Below are 9,912 nucleotides of genomic sequence, written 5' to 3'. Positions count from 1 at the left end.
ACACACAATGACACACGCTGTTCCACTATAGGCTCATGCTGTATCTTGTACTAAGCGTTTTTTCCCCATTTCTACTTCTGTTTTTACATATTCTAGCTTTCTGTTTCTTTTCTATTTCCTCATCCTGCTGTGGTAAGTCAGGAGGTCTTTGCGTGTCATTGTGGTGTCTGCTCAGCAGCAGCGTCTGCATCACGTCTGCATTTTAACGGTCTATGGTCATCAGTTGGTTACCCTGTCAACTGACAGATGGGTTAACCAACATCTACAGATGGATACACTCACCCCTGCATTATTAAAATTCATTCAAAGGCAGAATCAGCTGCTCTCGCCTTGTGATTGCAACTGGGAATTGGTCATTCCACTGTCACCATGGTTATTTGATTGACTAGTCACATGCTGCTTAAATCTGGTCCCAAGGGGGGCTGTGGTTACTTCTGGGACTGCCAGCGTGGTGAATTATTCTGGTTTATTAATAGCTTAGAATGAAAGGTTGCCAGGGTTGCCTTAATCTGATTTTACTACAGCATGTTCACTGCATCAGACAAATAAAAACACTATATATTTGACTGCATACATATCAGCTAATTTATATTGACAACATAGAACTGAAGTAGAGCCACACTTGGAATTCTATTCTGAAACCTCTTAAGACATTGATAGCTTCAAATGTCCTACAGCTTTAAGGATTATGCTACTATCAAATTTCTAGTTCTATCCCACCCATATAAACTGTGTTTACTGGAGCAGTTTACATGCTTAACAGGAAGGAAGGAATTGCCACTGAAAAGATAGCAGATACATTAGTCAAAATGTGATTTGGATAACCCATAAATGAAAACATTCCTGTCCACCTCCCTTGAGCACACAGGGAAAGACATAATATCCTGATAGGCCAGTGCAGGTCGGATTTGTTACATGCTTCACTACCTACAGCCACTAGAGGTCACTATCACCAGCCTGTTCCAACATGCTCTCAGTAATTTTAGTTTATTCATTTAAACATTTATGTTCATGTAATTTATTTCATCCGTGCTTCTATATGTATCGAATTATAAGGTGGTACCAAAGCATAGTGAGCAGGCTAGACATTTCCATTACAATTTTTCTCGATTGCTAATACAGATTCAGTTGGCAATTTCCTAAACCATTCATTCAGATCTCAAAACAAAGATTAATTTCTCAAAACTTTTAACACATTCCATCTGTTTTCAAACACATACTATTTTCTTAATGATTTAACTCTACACAAAATGCCAGGTTTAACCATGATCTCATTCATAAAACACATAATATATAATTAACTTAAGTGTTACAATGTGAACTCAAATAGCACACATTTATCCAAGGGTAAAAAATAAGTAGCAAAACTGATGACACGTTCACAAAGATTTTTCTCCATCTCTGGTAAGATAGTAATCATGATGATAAGTGTGTACTTTAATTATTAGGTGTTAATTTAACCATCATAGAGTGAAAGGGTTAGTTCACCAAAAAATGAAAATAATGTCATTTATTAATGCCGTTCCACACCCTTAAGACCTTTGTTCATCTTCGGAACACAAATTAAGATTTTTTGTTGATGGCTCAGTGAGGCCTTCATAGCCAGCAATGACATTTCCTCTCTTAAGATCTGTAAAGGTACTAAAAACATTTAAATCAGTTCATGTGAGTACAGTGGTTCAATAATAATATTATAAAGCGACAATAATATTTTTTGTGCACCAAAAATAAACTAAATAACGACTTATATAGTGATGGCCGATTTCAAAACACTGCTTCATGAAACTTGGGAGTGTTATGAATCTTTCAGCGGTTCGGAGCGCCAAAGTCACGTGATTTCAGCAGTTTGGCGGTTTGACACGCGATCTGAATCATGATTCGGCACAAAAGATTCATAACGCTCCGAAGCTTCCTGAAGCAGTGCTTTGAAATCGGCCATCAATTTATGCAATATATATGTTGTTGTTTTTTTTGCTTTGTTTTTAGCCGCACCAAAAATATTCTCGTCGCTTTATAATATTAATATTGAACCACTGATTTAAATATGTTTTTAGTACATTAATGGATCTTAAAGGATTAGTTCACTTTTAAATAAACTTTTCCTGATAATTTACTCACCCCCGTGTCATCCAAGATGTCCATGTCTTTCTTTCTTCAGTCGAAAAGAAATTAAAGTTTTTGATGAAAACATTCCAGGATTATTCTCCTTATAGTAGGCTTCAATGGGCACCAAACAGTTGAAGGTCAAAATTAGTTTCACTGCAGCTTCAAATTGTTCAACACGATCCCAGATGAGAAATAAGGGTCTTATCTAGTGAAACCATCGCTCATTTTCTGAAAAAAAAATTGAAAATTATATAAGTTTTAACCAGAAATGCTCATCTTGAACTAGCTCTCTTCTTCTTCACCTCTATTAGAATTCCAGCAGTGTAGACACTGCTAAGTGTATTACTGCCCTCCACAGGCCAAAGTTTGAACTAATTTTTATATGCAATATGCTAGTTCAATAGTATATAACAATTAGTCCACTATAAGGAGAAAAATCCTGGAATGTTTTCATCAAAAACCTTAATTTCTTTTCGACTGAAGAAAGAAAGACATGAACATCTTGGATGACATGGGGGTGAGTAAATTATCAGGAAAAGTTTATTTAACAGTGAACTAATCTTTTAAGAGAGGAAATGTCATTGCTGGCTATGCAGGCCTTATGGAGCCATCAGATTTAAACAAAAATATCTTAATTTGTGTTCCGAAGATTAACGAAGGTCTTACGTGTGTGGAACATGAGTGTGAGTAATAAATGGCATTTTCATTTTTGGGTGAAGAACTAACCCTTTTAATTTTATCATTTAGACGTGTTTTGTCTAGCCAATTAACACATTCAAATGATTTTAAAAGCGGAAGAAGAGGCAAAAATTGGGACTCGCACAATGTTATATGTGAGCACAGAGACAAACAGACAGCGCTCGAACACCAAATTAATTCCTCTTTCGCATTTACTTGCGTTTTAACGGACACATACACACAAAATTATGTGAAAATACCTGTCTCAGCAAGTATTCTCTCAGTTGAGAAAGAAACTGGATGTGTGTCAGTTATTCTGTCTGTGCTTTCCTTCTTAAAGTGACAGCAAAAAATCATTATCATCATCTACCAGTCAGGAGGAAAGTGATGAGGACAGCTTTTAGGATAAGTGTGTCACGTAAAGTGTGAGTACCAAGCAACATCTCCAGACCAAGAAATTTATGTGCACCCTTGACAATAGTACTGTATAGTGTAGTAAAATTTGGCTGAAGATACAGAGGATGCTGAATTTATTGATTTATTTTACTCTAATGTATTTGGGAGTATACTGTATTGTGTTGCATACCAAGACAGTTGAACATTTCTTTTCTAGTGCTTTTCATCTACTGTAAGATCACTCTACAGTAGTGTAATGAAAATTAATTTTCCCTAAATTTCCCCCATTGTTGTATTTTACTGTATCTGCACTCTTTCATGTTGTATACTGTAATAGACAATGAGCTGCAAAATAATTCCTGAATCCCAATAAGAGGTTTTTGTTACAGTGTTTTGAATTGATCTCTCTACTGAGCAGAAAAGTATGCAGTGTTTCTCATACATTAACTAGACTGTTTCTCATACATTAACCTGCCACAGTCTCAAAATTAAACGGAAATAAGGCCCATCGTGATATTTAAATAACCAATTGATAATTACGCTCTTTTATATGGCAAAAATGGGAGTCATAGAGCAAAAGAAATAAGGTGCGTCCCAATTTGCGTACTTGTGCACTATTCTATGACGTTTTTAAGTATAAAAAGTGCGAGTAGTGCGTTCACACTGAAAATTACAAAAAGAAAAAGTGCACTTTAAATACCCGGATGATGCACTAAATTAACGGAAAAAACCAGTGCTGCGTTCCAATTCGCCTACTTATACTACGCCCTAAAAGTATGTACTCTTTCTGTGAACAAAAAGTACTTACTTTTGAGTGTGTAGCAAAAGAGTAGACACACACTAAAAACTCCTGGGTCAAAAATAACCCATTATGGGTTATTTTTGACCCAAATCCTGGGTTAAAAAGGGACCAACTAATTTCTGGGTTATTTCAACCCAGAAAAATGGGTTATTCTTTTTGACCCAAATTCTGGGTCAAATACCTGACCCAAATTTTGGGTTAAAATAACCCAAAATTGTAGTTAATATAACCCAACTTCTGGGTCAAAAGAACAACCCCAATATCTGGGTTGAAATAACCCAGAAATGAGTAGGTCCCTTTTTAACCAAAGGTCAAAAATAACCTAACTTGGGTTACTATGCCAGTATGCCTTATTTCAGAAAATAAAACTTCAGGCACTTACACACTTCAAGCACTTTTACATTTTTATTGCATTAAAATTAAATTAAACTCTACATAAACTCTACACACTTGGACCTATTTATCTTAGGTCACACTGTAATAACATTAGACATTAGAAAAAAATAGAAAAATAAACAACTCATTCTCTTTCAAACATTTGACAACATTCAATAACTGGATTGAACTTGAGGGACAAGAGTTTTGATAGTGTCCTCATCTAAGAGAAGAAATGCCTCCTCATCTCTGTCTTCACCTGAAGGACAGAAAACAAGACAACATGAGTATTGTTAATAAGTCGAGACAATTGTGAACCACTCACCGGACACTCTGATTATCAAGCTAACAAATAATCACTTTTATGGGAATGCTGTTTTTTTTTGTTTTTTTGTTAAAAACAACAACAACAACAAAAAAAAAAACCTGGCCCAATTTGCTAGTTAACTAATGTGGTTCTTTTGCAGCACTACCCATTTTGTGTGAATGACAGTCTATACTGTCCATCTTTTCTTTCATTAACAAGTGTAATAATGACATTAATGCGAAGGTAAATATCTGGCCTATTATTATGCATAACAGCTTAAAGACAAGGCACAAGTATCTTTTAACTATAAGGGTTATTATAGAGATGCATTCCCCACTGTCGAAGAAGTTGTGACTGTCACAAAATCTTGCACTGACACATTTAAGCCATATTAAAGAAAAATATTTAGGTATAGAGAGATGATATGAGGGCAGTTAAAGGGATAGTTCACCCAAAAATGAAAATGTGATGTTTATCTGCTTACCCCCAGGGCATCCAAGATGTAGGTGACTTTGTTTCTTCAGTCGAACACAAATGATGATTTTTAATCGCCGGCGAGAGCGTCAACAGTCACCTTGGCCGCCCTGCCAACAACGCTGTACTGTTCGTTCAAACCGATGGGAGGGTCAAAGTAAATGACAAGTTGCGTTAACCAATCGGAAGCCTGTCAAGCGAGGACATCTACATTCCGATTGGTTGCCGCCGAACCGCGTCATAGCTCATTACCATAAAGTTAACCTGATTTCAACTCTCCTCGCCGCTCTCATCGTCCAAAACGCGCCGCGCCGCACCGCTCTCGCCGGAGCTCGCCGCCGTGCTCTTATTGAAAATTAATGACTTCCTGTCACTTTGACGTTCTCGCCGCCGGCGGTGTGAACACACAGTTAGACACAAAACGATCGGTTTGTGCAAGAAACCGAAAATGATTTATATCATTTTTTACCTCTAAAACACCACTATGTCCAACTGACATAGTGGTTTCTCAGACAAACCGATCGTTTCGTGTCTTAGGACATCAATGTGTCGTCACGTGCCGCATGGTTCAGTTTGGATTTGTCTAAGTATATTTTTTGACTCTTATAAATTGTGTGACCATTCACTCGCATTATAAGACTGACAGACGGCAACGGTTGGAGTTAAAAATCATCATTTGTGTTCGACTGAAGAAACAAAGTCACCTACATCTTGGATGCCCTGGGGGTAAGCAAATAAACATCACATTTTCATTATTGGGTGAACTATCCCTTTAAAGAGTAAAACGCTCACCTCTAAAATTCTCTATCAGCTCAGACATCCGCCACTCAGTTAGCTTATCAGCGACAAAGCTGTACATTTAAAATGACCTGGAGAAAACAATAGAGGTTAGCAACAATTTGAAGACTTGACACGCTTCTTTAACTCTCACTACTTAAGCCCGTAGAGCACTGTATAATATGATAAGCACAGCGCAGCTGGTTATTCTGTAGCCTCGTCGCTCTAGCCACGGCTAAAGGGGGTCGCACACCGGAAGAGAAGCGTAACGTTATATTCAAACACATTATTCTCTATGAGTGTACACACACCGGCGGCGCCCAGCAACGGTTCAGGACCTTGTTCAAAATCCTGCAGCGCCACAGCGCGCTATGTAATGTTACATAGATTTATATTAAATTTACACTTATTTGTCTCAAATCGTCGTTAATGTATATACTGACTTCACCATGTGCTGCAATATAAAGTTAGTTTTACATTAATTTACAGAAATCAGCTGCATGAATACAAATTGCTGATGTTATTGGATTTTCAGGTGATATTCTCCATTCAGTTAACGGACGCTCTGAGGTAACTTAAAGTGTTCAGACTGCATACTCAGCAACGGTTGTATTTAATTATACAGTACACTCATAACATACTGACATTATCTTAATTCCACAATGTCCTAAAACATAACAATATTGCTGGCCATAAACTGAGAAAGTACACGATACCTCGAGTTGTTCTAGACGCGGCGCGGCGCGGCGCGGCGCTTCTCGTCCGGTGTTCAACCCCCTTAACGCGGCATGAAGTCGCCACTAGCTGCACGTACCTATCGTATTATTACCAGTATTATAACAATGAGATAAGTACAGCACAGTTGTCATTTCCTTCTAAACACATTAAATAGGTCACACGTTTCTCAACTATGTGTAAAAAGCATTTCAACCATTTTGACACCTAATTTCATGAACTTATCGTTATTTTTAATCATTCAAATTTGGCTGGGTGGTTAATAACACTTTCTTATTTAGTCTGACAAATTCAAAACACACATTTATTTTGACTTTACACGGACTTTAAACTAGTTAGATGTTGTTGCGATATCCGCAGGCGGCTACATGCTCACCACAGAATTACCACGGTAAGCCATGGTCATTTTTTTACAAATGGTGCTAAACTAGCAACGGGGACATGGACACAGAAAACTTTACGTTACATTGACACTGAAAATACTTGCTTACCTTGAATACGCGACGAAGTTGCACCGAAGAAGCCCAGACCAAAACGGATCGAGTGCGTTCAAGTTCAAGTGACGGTTATTCCAAACGACTGTTGTGAGAAAATTCCAGAACAACAGCGGGGGGCAGGGAGAGGGGCGCTAACCCAGAACATGGGTTACTCTTTGAAAAATAACCCAGAAACCTAAACAACCCAGGAATTGGGTCAAAATATTAGCCCTATAACCCAGAAAATGGTTACTCTCTGAAAAAATAATCCATAATTTTAACCCAACACAAATAACCCAGAAAATGGGTTAAAGAAATAACCCAGGAGTTTTTAGAGTGCAAGCTTTGGGACATACTAACACGTCATACAATCGCGTCAATTCTCTCTGTCGCATCCTGTCACCGTAAACTGGCCTGTCAATCATCTTACATCCTCCACATTTCATTTAGTTAATTTCCTACCGTATCGGAGAGAAATGCAGCACGTTGATCGTCGCGGGTCTTTCATGTGGAGAACTGTCCTCATATTTATGCATAATGATGCATTTAAAAGTTAATGGCCATTCGGATCTTTATAAAAGTCCACATTGGTATTTGCAGATGAAAAATAACACGGGTAACATTAAATATATATTTTCTATCAGGTTAAAATGATTATTAGTCACTCAAATCTCTTAGCGTCGATCGCGCGTATCCGCCATGTTTTGTAGTTTTTTAACACTTTTTACTCGTGTTTGTAGTTCTGAACTGAATCCTCGTCCAATGCGCAATGGGTTGTGGGCAATATTAGCCTTTATAGTGTGCACGGATCCACACTTCGAAAATCTACCGGAAATAGTAGACCATCCGGAGACTTTTGGCATACTCTTTTCAACATACTATGCTTTGGGACACACTTATTTTAATCTCACATACTATTTAGGATGGATAGTATGGACATTGGAACGCAGGGAAAGTGTGGAATGTTGGACACTTTGTGCACTCAACTGTCGCAGCTTTAATTACGTAGTGGAGGGGAAGGGAGGATCTATTTCGACCTCACTCAGACCGTCACCACGGTCTTACCTGAATGACGCCATTCTTCCGCCTATCCTCCAGACCTAATATCAACAATGTCAGGTGACTGACCTTAGGGGTTGGCTATATAACATCCGGATGAACCAACCACTTCCTCTTGCCTTTCTCGCCTCATCTGAGACCGAAGCGGTAGAGCGCATTTTGAGCTTGATTACAGGAGAGATTACAGTTCCAATCCGTCACGTTTTCGTGCAGGCGCTTCATGTCCCTGAGGATTGCGGTGGATTTCTCCTCATTTATGTATCTCGGCGCGTCGGTGGAGCGTACGTCGGTGAGTGTTTGTTTAGTTTGTTTTTTATTGGGTCGGCTGTTCGCAGCTGACAAGTATTTTTCCATCCTATTTACTGCGTGTGCGCACGTAGAATGGTGGATTTATAGTTTTCTCCGAGTTCTGTTCGCAGACTTATTTTGAAAGATAATTATGAAGTGTGAATCGTCACAATCTATATAAATAATGGTACATTGTTAATTATATTTTTTTCAACTAATACCAAGTAGATTATTTTAGAGAATTACAATTTAAAAATTGTATCAGTCCAAGAGCTCTGTTCGCAGACTTTAAGGATGATTAATGAATAGTGATTCGTCACAATCTTTATGTTAATGGAATTGTTACTTTTGTTATTTAACTAAATGCCAGATAATTTATTTTTGAAATCTTGCAGTTTAATTTCAATCGACTAAGATACTGTGATTCGTTACAGTTAAACTTGGTTATTTATTTAATTATTATTTTCCCCTTATCATAGACTGTTATTATTTGAGTGACTTGAACTCTGGCTTGTCATGAGTCACTCAAAATGTCGGTTTTGCCAAACTGGTATACACCCACGTGATGGGCATCGGGAATGCCCCTCCTGTTTGGGTATGCAGCATTTATTAGATGATATTGAAAACCCTTGTGCAGCTGCATTGGAGCTATCTTTGCAGGAAAGAGTGCAAAGAGTCAAAAATGTAACCAGTGGTAGCAAAGAAGTGATCCCTAGCACTTCCCCTCATAAACGCAAGAGGCCTGATGATTTCACTAAGTCCTCATGCCCTGACATACCTCAGGATATACGGGAAAGGGCCACAGCAGAACAAGAGCCCGAAGGTGACACTCAATTACAAATTTTGGCAGCATTACGTGACTTAGCTGGTAAGCTTGAAACGCGTAATCCTCCAGTAAACACACAACCATCGGTACTCCCTGTTGCACTTTCTCCTGGAGGTGAATTAACATCAAATCAGGAAAGGAGGGATGATTCTATGGATGCTGTATCACTACATGCAAATAATTCTCTCTATGGTAGTGAGGAGGATGCTGAAGAAAATGAGGGAGAGGAATCTAAATCTGATGTTTCAGAAGTGAATCCACATTCTGACATTCTTTCAAGCATTTTAAGTGCAGCAAGGATCCTGGGCCTTGATACCCAAGAAGAAGTTACAGCTCCTGCCCCCACACAAGGTGTATGGACGAGCATTTCACGTACACAGCCTCCTGCGTCTATTCCTGTGGCTGATGATTATTTACAGATGCTAAGGAAAGCTTGGAATAATCCAAAAGCTGCACCCCAGTTTAACGCAGGTTGTAGGCAGTTTGTTAAAATAAATTATCCCTCTGAGAGTGGCATGGGAAATATACCTTCAGTGGAGCGAGAGATTGCGGCTTTAACCACTTTGGGACCTGATAAGGTTACAGACAACCCTCGTTGTCCTGGTAAAGAGTG

General features: G+C 38.5%; 1 long non-coding RNA gene across 1 annotated transcript; it reads right to left on the bottom strand.

The window, feature by feature from the left end:
- Positions 1-4,482: 4,482 nt before the first annotated feature.
- LOC137029996 (uncharacterized) lies at positions 4,483-7,261 on the bottom strand. The gene is made up of 3 exons (XR_010896370.1): positions 7,142-7,261; positions 5,931-6,007; positions 4,483-4,616 (listed from the first exon to the last, which is right to left on the bottom strand). It is a non-coding gene; the product is annotated as an uncharacterized lncRNA (long non-coding RNA).
- Between the last annotated feature and the right edge of the window lie 2,651 nt (positions 7,262-9,912).

This window comes from Chanodichthys erythropterus, chromosome 11, assembly GCF_024489055.1.
Source record: "Chanodichthys erythropterus isolate Z2021 chromosome 11, ASM2448905v1, whole genome shotgun sequence".
Classification (NCBI taxonomy): domain Eukaryota; kingdom Metazoa; phylum Chordata; class Actinopteri; order Cypriniformes; family Xenocyprididae; genus Chanodichthys; species Chanodichthys erythropterus.
Note: the sequence above shows the minus strand (reverse complement) of the source record. Positions and strands in the feature narration are given on the sequence as shown.